The 20013-nt window shown below is 38.8% G+C and overlaps 1 protein-coding gene across 6 annotated transcripts in view; it reads right to left on the reverse strand.

Annotated features, from left to right (window-relative positions):
- Positions 1–20013, reverse strand: part of dgkg (diacylglycerol kinase, gamma) — a 101882-nt gene that overhangs the window by 77076 nt on the left and 4793 nt on the right. For 3 of the 6 annotated variants that reach the window (XM_076985320.1, XM_076985321.1, XM_076985316.1), the window contains exon 1: positions 2866–3145. The exons of 2 other annotated variants lie outside the window; for them this stretch is intronic. The gene's annotated coding sequence lies outside the window, so the exon portion shown is untranslated. Of the gene's footprint in view, positions 1–2865; positions 3146–12247; positions 12301–20013 lie in introns of those variants that run through there. One more of the 6 variants, XM_076985319.1, reaches the window with a different exon arrangement.

Consider the following 20013-nt stretch of genomic DNA (forward strand, 5'->3'; position numbering starts at 1 on the left):
AGTCACCAGATCTCAATCTAATAGATTTGGGATGTGATGGAACGGGAGATTCACATCAAGGATGTGCTGTTGACAAATCTACACTGTGTGATGTTATCATGTCAATATGGACCAGACTCTGAGGAATGTTTCCAGTACCTTGTACCTTGTTGAATCTATGCCATGAAGTATTAAGGCAGTTCTGAAGGCAAAAGGGGGTTCAACCTGGTACTAACAAGGTGTACCTAATAAAGTGGCCAGTGAGTGTATGTCTAAGCCTGAAAGCCCAGTGCTTCAGACAGGACTTTAATCTACTGTATAACTACACTTTAAGTGTAGATTACGCTACTGTTTTTTTGTTTTAGCAGGGAACTGTGTGCTTTGACCCAGAGTAGTGATTAGTTTAACTGATCCAGAATGTCACTCCATAACAGAGAAGATAGACATCTGTATTCTTCAGGAGTTGCCAGTCCTAGACTAAGTACGCACTCAGACATTTCTTTAAATCTTTAAAATCATCAAAAAGTTTCATTTTTTTTTATTTTTTGATTACGCACTCAGAGTTGTCACAAAACTCAAAATTTGTATCTGTTAGCTTCATTAAAAGTATAACTGGGTATTCAAAACTACAAGCTTATTAACATGGACTTTTGATTACATGTTGGGCCATAAACAATCTCTCTCTCTCTCTCTCTCTCTCTCTCTCTCTCTCTCTCTCTCTCTCTCTCTCTCTCTCTCTCTCTCTCTTCTCTTCCACTCTCGGTGAAGTATGCAAGCTCAAAAACTGGGACTATTTACGAAGGGGTTGGATGTCATGGTAACAGAAGGGTTTGGATTGAAATTGCAATGCAATAACAAGCCGGGCAAGACTAGCTCTAATCTCAGCCGCTGTTAAATCCTTAAATCGCTGACCCTTCACACTGTCTGATCTCAGTATGTGTTAACACAAATAAAAGCACCAACTGGGATCACTAACTGACATGGTGAGTGGTACAAAAAGAAAAAAAAAAAAAAAAAACAATGACACGCCCTGACCACCATTACAATTTAAAGATCTAGGGTGCATGATATTTTAGGCTATGATTATTAAAGTCCCCAAATGGACAAGCCCATCTTTTAAAACATGCTCCTCATCTCAACAATGATCTAGTGATGAAATTGATGAAAACAATTATTCTGGAAATGAATCATTTGACTGGAAACAGTCAGATATGGTGAACATTTCCGCTGGTGGAACAAATGTAATAGGAAAAAAACAAATGCATTTATATATTACAACTCCTCCAATGTGACTTTTGCTGATGGACTGCAGATAGGAGCACCTCCTATCTTAATATATAATAATATATAATATCTCAAATCTTACTGTATAATAAAATATAATATCCCATATCTTAAATCTTAATGAAATGTAGGACACAGAAATAGATAACTGATTAGTGAATAGGACATAATGAAAAGGAATTTAAGCAGACACAATTTTGTTTTTTTTTATTTTCTGTTTTCACACTTTGGCATGAACTGTTTTCCACTGACTATGCACTATTCATAATTCTAACCTGAGCAGTCTTAATTGTTTCGCTTTCAACAAATGTGACTGTAACTTTCTTTTAAAACCTTGGGTGCAAACCACTGATGTTTGCACATATGAACAAGGCAACTCTAGTTACCAAGAGACATGTACACAGGCATCCTGCACACACACATATCCACCCACCCACCCACACACATACACACACACACACACACACACACACACACACACACACACACACACACACACACACACACACACACACACACACACACACAATTATGTCTTCCGTCTTTTAGATCTGTAAATGTGGGCTGCATCTTCAAGCCTCATTTGAACACACACACAACCACACACACGCGCGCACACACACACACACACACACACACACACACACACACACACACACGTTTCGATTCACAATGTCTTCTGTCTCTGTATCTTAAATCCTACTGAGAGCCAAAGACACAGCACCTCTGATGCCTGTGTGGTGAGGCGTAATTAAGCATAGTGATTTGAGATTTATCAAAGTCAGCCTCTCAGCATGTAATGGCATGGCTCTCCATGGAGTATCATCACTGCCTTGCAAATAATTACAACCACTGACGTGTCAAAGATAGGCGCGCATGATGAAAAGAAGAACTGGATTTGAGACAAGAATGGCTAAGCAGTGCAAAAAGTGCAAAACAAAATGCAGAATGGATGAGTGGTGCATCCCTCGCTTTATAACCCATCCCTGTAAATTCTACTATTGATCCCTTTGGAGGGAGGATGTGTAGCATGTAAAGTGTGCACACACACCTCTGACATTTTAGACAAAGAGCAGACTATAAGAGCCATATGAATACAACATGGGAGGAACCATCAGTGCTAACCAGTGATTCCAGTAGTCACTGACATCAGAGGTACACAGCGTAACATCCTATCACACTACATACAACACTACATACATACTATTTATTGAATTAACTGGTTAAAAAACCTTATATGTTATATTAATGAAGCCTGCATACAGTGTGCATGGGGTCCATGATCACATTTCACTTAAAAGCACCTGAGACAACCAAAACATGCAAACCGTGAGCAGCCTATGAAGTGTTAGGAGAACAGACATTAAGCACATGGCAGCCACAGTCCCCAAATAAACCGCTAGTGTGTGTTTTCAGCCACACAATACACAGACGAGAACAACAGATATGAGTGTCAAGCGGTCCCATGCTTTTCAGTCACCAGTTATCTACATCCTGTTAGCTTATGCATGCAGAAACAGAAATGAGTGAAGGAGAGAGATGAAGAGACTGACAGGCAGGAGAAGAAAATCAGGCAAAAAAAAAAAAGACATGTCATCCTACCTCTGCTGCTCCGGGTTATAACGGAGGCTCTGAGGCGGTCAGCACACGCCGCTGCTGGAGCACAAGTGCGAAGGCACAGGCAGCAGCACGTGATCACCACAGCAGCTCTGTCACCCAGCGCCAGAAACATCTCTACCCTCCGCTCGCAAATTCATTAAACCCTCTTCACGATTGTTCTCCTGCGGGGTGCGACGCTCTCGTCAGCTGCAGCGTGTAGAAATGCCCCTGCACTTTCTTTCCTGACAGCCTGTTTACACAGAGCCGGCCGCTCCACCCTCACTCTCGCTCCCTCCCCCCTACACCCGCCCGCCCCCTCCGGCGTGTGCTACCAGAGCACTTCTGAGCAAGGCAGGCCTCCCTCTGAGAACCACCCCAAACACCACAGCCCCTGCCTCTGTGTCGTGCTCTTGGCATCCTTTACACCACAGTCTAACCACTCTGCACACTTGCTTTGCATGAGAAATGGAGCCCCGAGATTGTGAGATTTGCAAACAACTCTGTACAATATCCTTGAAGTTTCAGTTCTGCAGAACATGGGTTCACTTTGCAGACGGCAGTTTAATATTTCTTTTACTTCAATATTTATGTATCATATATGTCTTTTGCTGCATTACCTGGACCAAAACATTTAAACAAAATCCAAATAAATACATATATATGAGCTTGTTTTCAGTAATGGCCTATTGCTCCTATTATACTGTTTTAGAATACCAACTTCCTAAACAATGCTCCCATTCACAAATGCTGGTCACCAAAAGGCAACACTCAGGCAGCGACAGCAGACCATCCAACTGCAAGCAAATGGCTTTTACTAGCAGAAAATGAAAATACCTCATGCAGTCAGGGAGACACGTGTGACAATGCACCCACAGCGGAACATTTCATAACACATAAGAACAACGCATGCTCGTTATGGAACAACTGATTGTGTGAGTTAACTAAAACTTTTGATTAGTGTCTTCAAATGTCAGACATGCTGATGTAACCTTCAAATAAAGGTCAGAGAACAGAATAAGGGTGCTGCTACAACTACAACTCAGTCGGTTATTTCGGGGTGGGAGAAGGGGGGGTTAAGCTTCAGCACTAGGTGTTCCACCTCTTAACTCGTAAACCAGACAAAGGTACAGAAATAACCCAGACGGGATCCTCCCCTTTGTCTACGATCAGACGTGGGCTGTTTTGTATAACTTTGGGCTTTTTGTTTTGTTACTATCACTTATTTTATTTTACCTGTTCTTTTTTTCATTTACATATCTGCCATAATAGTTTTTTTTTTTTATATATATATTTAATGTCACTGATATCTTTGGGCTGATCTATAAGAAACTGCTTTCTCAAAGTAAATTTCACAGCACTACAGCAGCATACATGGAAATATTTCATTCATGCCTGGCAATGATGTTCCTAGCCTGGCCCAGGTGTTTTGTTTTTCTGCAATGCTGGCTGTGTCTGGAGAAGGTGTGGGAGTTTACAAAGTTAGAGGTGCACGGAATCTCACCACCTAGATACTGCTACTTAGGATATGGAGAAGATTTACTGATGAAGCCATTGGCTGTACATTGCATCACCATCCAGCCTCACCGGTGTTAGCGACCATGTCCAGTTATGCTACAGCAAAACCATGAATTACAATGACATGATGCAAATCAAAGTAGGAATCTGTGTTGTTTTATAAGAAAATCTGCATGAAAATGGCTAAGCCGACTATTACAGAACTACAGTCTTGATATTGTAATTCCATTTGTCAGGAATGAGACACTACATTGTTTCTAATGAATCACCATCAACTGTCTAGACTATCCGGGGCATCATTTCTCACTTATTTGTGATTATGTGTGCCCTCACCAACTACATAAAGAGTTAGATTAGTTTGCAGATCAGATCATCGAAGACTGCTAAAGTATATCTTCATGTGCTGCTTCTGGCCAAGCATATCTGCAAATACTACATGTACTACAAGTCGGAACCTACGTACATACTGTACATAAATAACAAATTGTAAGCACTTATCCTATCCTAACATCTATCCTAACAAAGTAATTATCAAAAAACACATATAAAATATGTTTAATAATTAAATGAAACAGGAATAATAAACGACGCAAAACAACTTAAGTCGAAACAATAAATGGGAGATGAGTCATAACCATGAAACATCGTAATTCAGGACTGACATAACCCGAGGACCTCTTGTGTGTGTGTGTCTATATATATATATATATATATATATATATATATATATATATATATATATATATATATATATATATATATATATATATAATAAGGTGTGGCCTTGTGTGTGTGCTAGAGGAGTTTGTGCTTTCATGACCTGTTCTCTTCTTTTTTCATCAAAAAAGTCAATAGCGCTGTGAGCTAACATCATGAATTAGACATGATGGCCAGAGCTCCAGTCCAGCCATGTTCTACTTCCTACTGCTGAATGTAAATCTGGGTTGGAACAGAGGTGGGCCAATACATACGTCCACTACCACAATCACAGAAATGTGCCATTCAAAATAGTTTATTCTGTTAATCATTTTCTCTGATTATCAGTGACTAATTGAAAGGTGACTTACACTCACCGTCTACTTTATTAGGTACACCATTAACACAAATGTCGAATCAGCCTATCACATGGCAGCAACTCAATGCATTTAGGCATGTAGACATGGCCAAGACGACCTGCTGCAGTTCAAACTGAGCATCAGAATGGGGAAGAAAGGTGATTTAAGTGACTTTGAACGTGGCATAGTTGTTAGTGCCGGACGGGCTGGTCTGAGTATTTCAGAAACTGCTGATCTACTGGGATATTCACACACAACCAGCTCTAGGGTTTACAGAGAATGGTCCGAAAAAGAGAAAATATCAAGTGAGCGGCAGTTCTGTGGCCACAAATGCCTTGTTGATGCCAGAGGTCAGAGGACAAAGGCCAGACTGGTTCGAGTTGATAGAACAACAACAGTAACTCAAACAATGAGACATGCAGAAGAGCATCTCTGAACGCACAAAACGTTGATCCTTGAGGCTGATGGGCTACAGCAGCAGAAGACCACACCGGGTGCCACTCCTGTCATCTAAGAACAGGAATCTGAGGATTAGAATTCGCACAGGCTCACCAAAATTGGACTATAGGAGGTTAGAAAAACGTTGCCTGGTCTGATGAGTCTCGATTTCTGCTGCGACATTGGGATGGTAGATTAAAATTTGGTGTCAACATGAAAGCATGGATCCATCCTGCCTTGTATCAACGGTTCATGCTGGTGGTGGTGGTGCAATGGTGTGGGGGATAATTTCCTGGCACACTTTGGGCCCATTAGTACCAATTGAGCATCGTGTCAACACCACAGCCTGCCTGAGTATTGTTGCTGACCATGTCCATCCCTTAATGACCACAGTGTATCAAACTTCTGATGGCTGATTCCAGTAGGATAACGCACCATGTCATAAAGCGTGAATCATCTCAGACTGGTTTCTTGAACATGACAAGGTAGGTAAATAAACGGAGGTAAATAAACTAGATTTTTTTTCTCGCCGTGTGAAATCGGAAGTGTGGCGTGTGAAGACGGTCAAATGCGTGTGTCACACGCTCAATGCGTGAGACTTGAGAGCCCTGTTTATTTACCTCCGATCCATATCTATGTCGCCCTCCACTGGCGATCGATCGCGATATACAAACCCCCACCCCGCTCAACAACTTACGTTCGCCACAAACACACACACACATACATACAGTACATCTCTCTCCTATACTCACTCCACAAACACAAACACACATACATACAGTACATCTCTCTCCTATACTCATTCCACAAACACACACACACATACATACAGTACATCTCTCTCCTATACTCACTCCACAAACACACACACACATACATACAGTACATCTCTCTCCTATACTCACTCCACAAACACAAACACACATACATACAGTACTTCTCTCTCCTATACTCACTCCACAAACACACAGACTTGCATCTCTTTTCAAGCACTATGTATTTCCCTCAGGAAATGCAAATCTAGTTAAACTATATGCTAGCTTGGTTAGCTACCAGAGCAAACCCAACCAAACTAGCATATATTTTTTAAGCATATATTAAGATAGCTAGTTAGCTGAATACACCAACAAGTTTATGTACTACACTTATTTTTCTGCTATTACCAAACACGGTATCATCTCTTTTAAAATGATGAAAAGTGAACAAATCATTTTGAGTATGTGTATGCAATTTACTACAGCTGTAAGATGCTGGGAAATATAGAAAATAGACCTTGAAAGTGCTTTAAAACTGCTTGAATTTGACCTTGGAAAAGGAGTATGAACAGCTAAATTAACATGTTTTGTATATGTTTTTATTTTCTTTTAGAAATGGATGTAGAAGCAGACAGAGAGGTAAACCATGCTAAATGGAAGATGAGCTCCTGACCTGGTGTCACGTCTGAATGATGAATCTCCCAACTATGTCCCAACTCTCTCAGATTCTCCCAGTATGCTTTCTCAGGTTCCATTACTCAGTTGTTTTATTTTTTTATTATGATAGTTTGTTATATTGAAGGTAGAGGGTTTGTGCCCTTGTCCTTTTATTGTTGAAGATAGAATAAAACAATAACAAAAATAAAAACATGACTGTTCATCAGTGAGTATACATAATAAAAGTAAGTCCTTACATCAAGTTGTTTCGAGTGAACTTGCATTTCAAAATCTTCCAAAATATAAGTTGATAAAATAAAGTGATTATATTAATACCTGATGTTGTCTTGCAGGTGTTCACAGTATATACACAGTTATTGCCATTTGTCAGGAATGGCTGTGTGCATTTATTTGTATGGTCAACACTTGGTTCCATGGAAGCCATTTTCACATGTAATGAGGACAGTTTTGGTGTACGCTTTATCTCAACATTTGTAGGGCAGATACCATGGAATGTAATGAATACGTAAAACATTTCTGTGCTTTGGACCCTGTCAGTTCACATTCTTAGCATTAGAATGTACACAAGATATCAAAACAATTCATAACTGGATTAGATATTCATCCATCCAAGTGCATCCATGCACCCAAAAACAAACATCTGAAATTCTTAAAGTTAAGTACATCACACACAAAACAATGCCAAGGAACACTAAGTTAAGTTGACTGGACTTGCAAAATCAAGTTGACTGGACTTGCAAAATCAAGTTGACTGGACTTGCAAAATCAAGTTGACTGAACATGCAAAGTTATTTTTTGCACAAAGAAAATTAAGTAGTTCATACAAAAACTAGTTGTATTTGATCTACATAATAATCTGATGCAAAAAGTTGCTTTGATTTTTTTAAGTAGATCAAGCACAGTATTTTTATCAGTGTAGATTATTCTAGATTAATTTCAAGATTTCAGTGAGATTAATCTAGATTAAAAAAATTAATCTATGCCCACCCCTAATATATATACAGTAAGGTGGACCTGAAGTCTCCCAACTCAGTGTTCATTTGACTAATAATGACTCATTATTTTAAGAACAGATTGTGCTGGTTTCATGGCGAGCTCATGATTTAAGAGCCAGAATGTGTGTATTAGATTGCATGTAAAATGTAGGCACAATTACACATAGGGTTGCCACCTAGGTCTGACAAAAAACAAGGACACTGTCATACTGAGCTAGTGTAATCTTGACGGGGGGGGGGGGTGTCGAACGTAGGTTGTTGAGCGGGGGGGGGGGGGGGGTGTGATTGCGGTGTGTGGCGGCGAACGTAAGTTGTTGAGCGCGGGGTGGCGAACGTAAACGTAACGTAAAACGTTACCGGAGGGGTTTAAAATGGACACATCGAGAAAAAAAACAGATTTAAAGTGTGCAGAAACAGTCTGAATCATGGTTTGAACTAACCTAGTTTTTTTGCCGGGACCGAATATTAAAAAGACGAAAAACCGGGACAAACCGGGACAGCCCAGGAAAACCGGGACAGGCACGTGAAAACCGGGACAGTCCCGGGAAAACCGGGACAGGTGGCAACACTAATTGCACATGTACACTATACCTGATGTATAAGCACAAAACACATATTTGTTGGGGGCAGGGTGATGCCTTTTTTATTTCTCTTTCTTGTTTTTTTCTTCTGCAAGAACAGGAATATAGATTTACACTGATCAGCCAAAACTTAAGAAGCCCTTGCCTAATTATTGTGTAGGTCCCCCTCATGCTGCCAGAATAGATTTGACCTGGCAAGGTAAGGACTCCATAAAACCTCTTAAAGTGTCTTTAGGCATCTAATACCAAAATGTTAACAGCTGATCATTTGAGTCCTGTAAGTTCTGAGGTGGGGCCTTTATGGATCGGACTTGTTCTTCCAGCAGATTCTCGGTTGTTCACATGAGGTAAAGGAAAACAATGAATCAGACCAAGTCCCCATCTTCTATTGCTCCAATGCCCAGTTCTGATGCCTTCATGTCCATCGTGGGTGCATTCACCACTGGACAGAATGGGCTCTGACCAGTCTGTGACTAAGCATCTCTATATGCAGCAAGCAGTGATGTCATGTGCCTTGATACCTCTCTGTTTCAGAAATTGAACAATTAGCTCTTCAGTAGTATTTAGACTAAATGTGTTAACCTCTGCTCCCCATGTGTATCTATGAGCCCTGGACACTCATTACCTTGTCACTGGTTTGCGAGTAGTCCTTCCTTGCACCTCTTTGGTAGATACTAATCACTGCATACCAGGAATACCCCACAGGGGTTTTTGGACAAGCTCTGACCCTCTCTAGCCATCATAATTCGACCCTTGTCAAAGTTGCTTAGATCCTCATGCTTACACATTTTTCCTGCTCCCAACACATTGACTTCAAGAACTGACTTCATTTGCTACCCAAAATATCCCCCACTGTAATGAATCAGTGCTGTTCACGTTACCGCTCAGTAGTTGTAATGTTGTGCCGTGGCTGGTCAATGTTTAGCCATCCATTTACATCCATTCACTCAAATTTAATAACTGGCAACATTTGGGCACGAAAAAGTTTCATTCCTCATTCTACTCAAACTTACTTTCCTCAGATTAGTCAGGATGGTCTAGAGTATGAATCACACAATTTGCTCACTGCTATTCTCCCTCCCCTGGCTGTTTGGATGACACACTACACACACAACGGATGGCACAAAAAATACAATGCTTCTTATTCATACGTAGCAATTTCCAAATGCACATCCTTTATAGCAGCATATGCATTTGTAAAGTGTGTGTGTGAGCGTGGGAAGGGTGTGAATAATAAACCATCACATGCATCTTCTAATCCCTCAGCCACATGGTGGGTCAGCAGGGTGCCAACTCGACGAAGATGAGATGAGAAATGAGAGACGAGAAGAAGAGAGGGTGGACAGAGAAAGCATTTATGATACAGTATTTACTGCCTGATGTAATACCCACTGATTGCTATCTACATATTAGACTAAATCATCCTTAATATGAATGATTACATGGTGTCTATTAGGACCATAAATTAATGAACTGAGTATCATTTCTAAATGTTACTAGCACGTATACTTAAAATACTTAAAAATAGTCTTAATACTAGGCTCAGTTATTATTTTATGTTCCCCATTTCCAGTGCTAAAATTATACATTTAAACCAGTGCTGATGCATAAACGAGCCTGAATCCACACATCAACCGTTGAGTTAATATTAATTAAACCATATTTGAAAGTGACCAACATATCAACACCTTAAATAAGAAACCCTATGAAGAGCTATGAAGGTACTAGGTTTTGAGAGGTTATGTGTGAAGTGATGAAATGTGACCATGTGAAACCCAGACATCGTATCTTAGGTATAATTACATATAAATATAAATTAATTAAAACACTTAATAAATGTACAGAACAAATAATAATAAAGAAAACAAGCTATTTGCCAAAAGGTAAGACTAAATAACAGTAATAGGCTAACTGCAAACATTTTTTGTGTTAGCATTCTTCAAACTTAAATTTCAAACTAAATGTTTGAATTATTCACACTTAAAATCTTTTATATTTTTGGTGAGATCCAACCATACAGTAGCTTTAGGTGCTATAGCTACCAGCTAAGATCTGCTGCCATAAGATCAGATGTTATCTAGCGGTAGTAATTTGAAAACGACAGTAACGTGACGTGTAGTAATACTTCTGTTACTTGTAGCGTTAGTTTCGGTGTACCCATTTTAATTTTTTAAGCGTCAGCTCAGGCATTTAAATGAGCATTCTGTCGAAAAGTCAAATTTACATGAAATTCCCGCTTACCCCACATGAGGTTGACTGGCCAAGGCATGTTTGAAGTCCAATTTCTGCTTCTATATTTCAGAATAAAACGTGCTAACTCCTAACACGTATTGGAAGTCAGCGGAAACACACACACACACACACACACACACACACACACACACACACACACACACACACACACACACACACACAAATACTTTCGTATGTCAAATTCATTCCTACAAACTACTCTCAACACGTTAAAATAGCATCTAGGTCTTAATTTAGGCCTGGTGGGCTATAGGCAACGTCTTTCTGAAGGCAATATGACTCAGTGTGAACAATAAAGGTAAAAACGAAAGCGTTACAGGCGCTGACCTGGATGAGTTTGAGCACGTTTAGAGACATTTGCAGGCTATAGTATCATAGTTACAACTTTTAATTACAAAAGTTGTTATCGTTACTGTTTACTTCCAGTGTTTGTTTGTAACATTGACAGCTTTTGTTCTAAACTAAAAAAAACACACAATTTGAATTCCAAACATACAAGAATCATACTGTTTAACTGAGCTAATTTTGCAATCTACCAGTGCTGTAATGGCTTCTTGGGATGCCTGAGGTTTTATAATGTTTATTTATGAATTTGCACTGCAGAAAAAGAGGATATGCTGTATTGTTTCTGTGAGAGAACAACAAGAAAAGATTAAAGGAATTCAGGCTTTCCTTCCATCTGGAAATAACATGATCACTGAGCCATAAGCAGCTAGACTGGCCACATAGGCACTGCATGAAAACCAGTGCTATGCACTGGACTGCTTAGTTCATAATTGGACCCATATTGACTGCGGTCAGAGTTAAGCCTCCTGGGCCTCAGAGGGAATAGAAGGAAAATGGGTTGAAGGAGGAAAAGATAGAGAGATACTGTGAAGCAGAATTTGTCATTAGGTGAGCATTGCTACTCTCAAACTGGTTAGGGAAAACGCAGAGAAACAAAGTTACAGCAGCAACTACAGCAGGTATACAGCTTATACCAAAAATGTTAGCAAATATCCATGTCTAAAAATGAAAAAGTATAAATACCTGTTAATAAGAGGTCTAGGAAAATGAACACTACCAGGAAAACATACTGTTTATATTTCTAAACCCCACAAAATGTCAGTATTTACCTCCTGTGTAATAGTAATAGCCCTCCTGTGACCTGTCAGTTTGCTCCCATAAAAGTGAAGATACACACAATACAGCCATGGTTGTGCTCAATTACACCCCAAACTGCACTGCACTGCCTTATAAGTCACCACACTCATGCTCTTTTTACTCTTTACCCTTTATACATAAGCATGCAGCCATCCTGTGCATGCACACACACACCCACACACAGACACATGCACAGAGGCGATAATCTTGCAACATGTACAGCCTCTGTCATGATCTTCCTTTTTGAGGGAGAAATAAACACATGCCAGTGTGTGTCAAAAAATTCAACTGAGCAGCTGAAATGCATATGCATTTAAATAAATGCACTAAGACCAATGTGATCGTATATTGGAAAAGTAATTTACTAACTGTTATCTATTTTGACATTTTAGATAAATTTAAGCAGGAAATTAACCCTTTAGATGCAATGTCATGAAAGACACACAGCCACAGTGAGAGGTAAGGGGAAAAAAACAGTGAATTTATATCTCAAGGTTATGCCCACACTCGCTTCCTCTGCAGACCTACTTTCACTCTACCATTTCCTCTGATGTCAGCATTAGTACTCGAGGCCCTGAGTGTGTGAAACACTCCCATTTAAGCACTTCATTGTCGGTGAGTTGGTGCATTAGGCCTGCTCTAAATTTACCTCATCACCGTCATGAGCAACAACAAGTTGTCTGTCTACACACACAATAAAGAGCCAATAGAGTCTTGTCAGCATGTAGCTGAACATTTTAACGTCATCACTATTGGTCAAACTGCATTTGATAAAAATCACGTCTGTTAACACAGAAACACTCTCTGACAACCTTATGCCTGGAGGTAAAGCAATCACTCAAAGATGAAGCCGTAAGGGATAAAAAATTGAATTTACCCCCAGGCTGTAAAAGCTAAGACATTTTTTATATTACTTATTTATATAAATATTTATTTTTATACACATTGATTTCACATATCAACCATTATGGAGATACTAGCTAGGATTATAATCTAATATGCAGGATGGGCAACAAACAAACCTCTAATTGATTAAAATTATTCACTCTTTGTTAATTAGGAAACAAGTCAGGAGAAAGGAACATGACTAGGCTAGTGATAAAAAAGCTGTATATTAATATTAATTCACACTGTTTCTTTATTTAAAATGTGGTGTCTGTGATTTTCCTGATATGCATGCATGAGACTTTTTAATTATTCACCTTTAAAGGTTTTAATAATTAAACTTTGGAATTAAAATGTAGATATTGCACTTGAAAATTTAAAACCATGGGATATTAGGCAAGCATCGAGTCAGTGTGTGTTGAATTAATGTTGCCTACATGTGGAATCTACCTTTTAGGCAACCAAGATCCTATTTTGTAGTTACTACATCCTAAATGGTCAAAATTCATCAAAACAAATTTGGTGTCATATGATGTAATGTTTTTCTTCCTCTTCATTGAGTATCAAATCTATTACTTAAAGCTATTAAATCTAATAGATTAAAATATTACTTAAAACTCTTAAATCTATTACTCATTACTGGAGGACAGAAGGCAGATAGGCAAACAGTATCAAAATGGAGGGGGAGGCCAGAGAGTTAAAGGTTTTGTGATATGCCCTCAGCTAAAATCTAGAATGAATAACATCAGGACAGTGAAGGACCTCAAATGCAGCCAAGCATCATAGTTGCAGTGCAGTGAATCAATCTTGGGGGAAGTTTTTAAAGAACAGGGGTTTTAATGGGTGACAGCCAGTCATTACACCCACCACTGACAGACATGTTATCAGCGAGGGTGTAAATAATTAGCTGGCAAATGAAAGAATTAGATTCAGGAATAGCTTTTTAAATTACAGGTTTTCCTATGAGTGTGGCTAGGCTTGGGATCTGCTAAGTAACCATGTTAGGATAACATTGCCATTCTTTGCCTGTAAGGGCTGTATTTAAACTCTTTAAATTGTATTGAAGCATAATCTTAATCTGCTTCTATCAATATATGTTGAGCACTGAAGGGCACTGGATGTAGCAAAATTATTTATTTAATTGAGCTGCACCTGGATATATATATATATAGATGTGAAATAAGTAACTGCAGTGTACTTAGGTAAGATACGTCAATATATAAACATTCTAGTAAAGTACACAAACTTTGCGGAGAAACAGGACGTTTTAGACAGACGTCTTCTATGCTTGCATTTTGCAGTCCTAACTTGAGTATCTATATAATATACAGTAGTATAGTATATAGTATATATATAGTGTAGTATATATATATATATATATATATATATATATATATTATATAATGGCCTTAATAACATAACCACCTCCCTCTTAATTAATTAATTAGTTTCTTATCCTATTTTTACACAAGTCTTACTTTTGGTTCCAGTTCGTTTAAATGTTGGCTGAATAAGCACATCATCTAAGTCCTGAAACTGGGAGCAGCTCCTGCTGATAATACTTCCTTCAATTTCCTTTATAGTAATTGATATGTTCCAGATGAGCCCATGTAAATATACACCATGGAACTCTCCTTTTCCAGCAGCTAAGCTCCTGATGTGATTAAGATGCTTCCAGGGCTCATTACAGATGACCTAATTACCAACTGGAAATAAAAAAGAAAATCACCACCAGTAATCAAGCCTTTGTCATATTTATATGATTCCATTGCTTCAAATGCATATAGTGCGTATAGTGAAATATGAGGCAGACACAGGTGCGCAGCACAGGTCCTCTAATGATGGTGCTACTCCTCGGGTTTGCCCAGATTTGCTCTAGATAGGACGACATAAAGAGGGGAGCCATGCAGCCCACCTCTGTTCAACCCCTATGCCCTAGCCAGGATGAAATAAGCAGCTTGCTGTCACCATGGCAATAGAAATCTCCCAGGAAATAGGCAGCAGGGAGGTGGAGAAGACTGGAATGCAAGCAAACATCTTGATGGACACCCATGCCGTCTGCTTATAAGTTGCAAATGAAGTGCATTTGGTGCAGAAGCCATCACAGTATCTGATATGAAAACACCATAAAAAGGTCTAAGAGGTCAAACTCTTAAACTACTGAGAGTGTCCATTCATGCACAAATGCATAGCATTGTTACAATTTAAAACAATGCACACATTTAAAACAATGCACACAATCACATTCTTAAGCATGGTAATGTGGGTTCATTTTTAATCTGTTTCTATTTTAAGAATAATCACTTCCACTAATGTTTTTAATTACATGTGTAATTTCATGCAATAGCAATAGTTTGCAGGCCGTCTCTAACCAGGTTCTGGCAACTAAATAGATTCAGATAGAGAAGCGATGCAACCAGCACATTAGTCAACTAGTTTCTGCGAACATATGAGCCGAGGGCAAACATTTACATTTACAGTAGGACTATGCAAAAACTATTTCCATTCATGTCTCAGTAATTGTTACTTAATTTGCTTTCTTTTGTGGTAAATGCGTGGACATTTGTGTGCGGAACCTTGGTGTGCTGGCATACTTTCACCTCTTCAGATCTTTGCATCTCAGCAGTTTTTAATTAAAATGCTCCATTTGTGGCCCCTAACTTGGCTTGCAGAGAGTTCAGGAGAGTAGATGACTGCTGTCTTGTCTAGGCTGCTGCTTAGGGCCTGTGTTTCCCTGTGGCTCAAGAAAATAACCAATAACCATTTTGGGAGATGTGAAAAATCTGGTTTATTATCACATTTAAATTGTTGTTATGGGTTGTGAAAGTATGAAGGCTCAACTCAAAATTTGTGATGATAAATTTATAGCTGGTGAGCATTACTGGAACAATACTGTGTGTAACGTGTGTGAGGGGCTGGAGGATGCAGAGACGAGTTGCAGGTTTACACACAAACGTTAAACATAGGCTATCTCAGTAGCACAATCTTGCACAACACATAACACGCACGAAGCAGACTCAGACAAAGACGAGCACAGGACACTGCGTAAATGCACGTGAAATAGAAGAATAACGCAAACCCCGATGACACGAGCCACAGGTGAGACCAATGAACATACTCACACAAACCCACACCCACGGAAGTACACATATGAACTAAACGGAGATGACACACACACCCAAAGGGAGGGCTATAGCATGACACAGTGATTTTCCAAGTAATGAGAATTAATCAAGTCCTGCTTTTTTTTTTTTACTATTCTGAAGCTCTATACTAGCCTATATGGTTTTCCACTCCCTTTGTTGATGTTCCAATACACTGGATTTAAAATCTTAATTTCAGAAAATTAATGAAATGCAAAACCCACAGGGAAAATATGATCAGTTACATTTCAAAAGTGATCAGTGACATGGTATATCCATTTTACTTTTAGTTTTGTTAATATTGCATGAAATAACTAAAACTAGAACTTCATAGACATGGGCCACAGCTAGTATTCCTCATTATTTATTTTTGTTACAGAGCTGTTCATCAAAAAGCATGCTGCCACAAAGCAAAAATATTTCAACATTATACAGAACCTTATATAAAACTGCAGATTTGCAACTTTGTTGAACATTATATATAATTTCTAGCATGAGCTATTGTTATTATCGTCATACCAGTAGCAGAAAAGTTAATACAGCATGACATTTCTAAACAACCCATCCTACCATTATATATATATTTTTTAATCCTAGTTTTTCCAATGAGGACATCCATTTTAAGATGGCCACAGGCAAAATAAACATCCCTAATAACATGAAAAAGCACTTTTAAAAAAATGATAGAACTCCTAACATGAAACATGCAAACAAAGATTTCTTTGTCATTCTAAATATTCAGTGTTAGGAAGTGCTTTTCCAGTTTTGAACATTTGCATTCTATTAATTTATATCTTATTGTAACTTATAATTAAGTGACTTTCTGGGATCAGCCAGCAGCGTCAGATGCAAACTGCAAAATGCCAAAACAACATTGTACAGTAGCCTGGTACATAACAATGGAGAATGTGATAATCTAAATTGTTCTTTTTTGTGTTTTTATTGCATCAAGCTTGTTGGTCCTTGTTGGTTAATGTGACATCGGATATCAGATTTTTTGCCATATGTCAAGAAGATATTGTTTAGAACTACACGGCACGTACTGAACTGAATGAATGACTAAGTATTCTACTTAATGTGGCCTGTCCTTGTTTTTTAGAGAGCATATCTGACTGCAACATTATTTTTTGTCAGGAAAAGTCACTGTTTGCTTGTTAATTTCCGTTGAGACAACACCTCTACATGGGTGTCATGTCTCCCCAAACATGCACAGACATTCTACAGTTTGGTCACATCTTGTCCTCACCTTTTCAAATCAATGGCAATTGTAGTGGGCTGTGGCTTAACCCCAGCATTGGAGGATGACAGTGGGTCAGTGGGTAAGGGCTCTGTACTAGAAGGAGTCTGAGCAGCAGGATTTACTGTAAGCACTCGTCCTTATGCATCCATTACTGGTTATCAACAGTAGTGCTGTTGAGAAAAGCACTTAACCTTGAGATACTCCAGAGGTGCTACAAACCACAGTAGCCTTGCAAAAGAACAACAATTGCTCAATAGTCCCATGACACAACCAAACAAGTGAAGGGACAAAGATGTAAGAAAGCCAACACCTTTTTATGCTGGCAGATAGGGTTTAAATGTGGCATTGGCAACAACAAAGCTAAATTCTTTAATGTGTTGCAGTACTTTATGGATGAAGTGATTTGTAATGTATAAAATTAGTTAGTGATTTTAAAATATTGTGAATTCAGTCTATTTTAATCGACACTTTAAAAACCAGACCACTGTTTAATGTTTAAATACAGGCAGTGAGTATGTATGTGGGTGTATGTTGGCTTTAGATATGTGCATGACAGGGAGAGATAAACAACTGCACCCAGCTGCTGTCCTCTGAACACTTCCCTACGCAGAAAGACATTATTCTGGGGACTTGGCAGCCATGCCAACTTGATGGAAAATCTCAAATGTGTTTGGAAAATGTAATAGATCTATTTAGCTTTCACGAGGAAAGGGCATCGTGTCTTTTGTTCAGTGTGTTCTGCACCTGTTTTTTTTTCAAAGCAAGAAACACTTTACAATCCACACAGCATGACACAACCTGGTGTGGAGAAAACAGCAATTGGAAGGGTCTGGAGGCTTGTAAACTCAATCAATTGCTCCACAAATAACACCTCTGCTACACATTGCCAAATAACCCTACTGTTACAAATACCTCCATATAAACCTGTGATGACAAGCAGGACATTCTTACCAGTTCTTTAAAAAGGAAAAACAATAAGTCCATAAGCATACATGCTCGGGGAGGTACGGATGCAGCCAAAAGGATCCATACATGTATACATTGTTTATGTTCATTTTTGTTCACCCACGCAAATGATTTTGTCTCATATTAAGACCCAAATATGAAGAAATGTGAAAATGTTAAAACATTTTGAAATACATGTGCAAAATCTTAGTAGGCAGAAAAAACAAAGACTCTATCCTGACTGAACAGAGGTGCGGAGGTGCCCCCTACAGCTGTGATGAAGGGTTCATTCTGGAATATGCCATGCTATGCAGGCCCCAGAGGCCCTCAAGTATGTGACTGCTTTAAGAAAGAAATGCCTAATGCTGTGAGATGTCAGTCAGTTGTGTGTACCAGAACTCCTACCATCATCCACAGAGCAGAATAATTTATACACTGTTAGGCTTTAGAATAACAGTCTTTTTTTTAGCTCACTAAAAGAGTTACAAAATGGTGACAGAAGTAGCAAATGCCTGAGTTGTTCTCTACTTCCATTATTACTGTCTGAAATAAATATAAATATAGCAAAATAAATAACTTAGATATATGGGCTTATTGAAGCTAAGTTAACCGATTTCCACCCCCAAGGTGTCAAGGGATCAACACTACTCTTGGGTGTTATGGAGACTTTTTAGTAAGTAGCCCATCACAACCGCTTTGAGCTGTCTTTCTAGACTATTTTTAATTGTTTTCTGTGTGGACTTTGTTTAGAACTACCAAATAATCTCACTGAATAATCTATGTGCCTCTGCCAAATACTTATTATGTAAGTTAAACTTAAAAGAAAATCACTTTGTTCATTAAGTGCTATTAGTTTACTATCTGGTGTTGACCAGCAGAGGTGTCAATTCCAGGTTCAGTAAGTAAAAGTCATCACCAGGATTTTGCTCAGGCTTCCTGGATTGTGTTGATTCCACTAATTTTACCTGGATTGCACTAATTAGAAAATCTAGCAAGCTTGAGCAAAATCCTGGTGAGGACTTTTACTTTCTGAACCTGGAATTGACACCTCTGTTGACCAGATGACGGATTACCCTTCTGACCTTGGTTCCTTTCATGGGTCCTTTTTCTTGGTTTTATGATTTTTGCTTGTAGCTGTGATTGGCTTAATCATTAGGAGACTGAACCCAGACTTTCTGCATATATGACTGACATTTCCAATTATCATGTTTCATTTTTATTTATTTTGTACACAGGGCTGCGCAATATAAGGTTTGCTAATCGTTATCACAAAGTGCTACAAGATTGCATGAGTCCTCTTAACAAAACCTACAATCATTTACTGCGTGCTGTGAGCACTGCAACCAATCTTGACATTCCAGCTTAGTGTCCTGTCAGTACGGCAACATAAATCATGACAAATCACCCAACAAACATGGGTAATGTTTAGCTTAGTTAGGCATTTACATATTCCAACAAAGACAAGCAATGTGGCCAGAACAGAATTTTTAGGCATTCAACTTAATACCACATCTGGCAAGATGCC

The sequence above is a fragment of the Brachyhypopomus gauderio genome, unplaced genomic scaffold (assembly GCF_052324685.1).
Source record: "Brachyhypopomus gauderio isolate BG-103 unplaced genomic scaffold, BGAUD_0.2 sc40, whole genome shotgun sequence".
NCBI classification, from domain to species: Eukaryota; Metazoa; Chordata; class Actinopteri; order Gymnotiformes; family Hypopomidae; genus Brachyhypopomus; species Brachyhypopomus gauderio.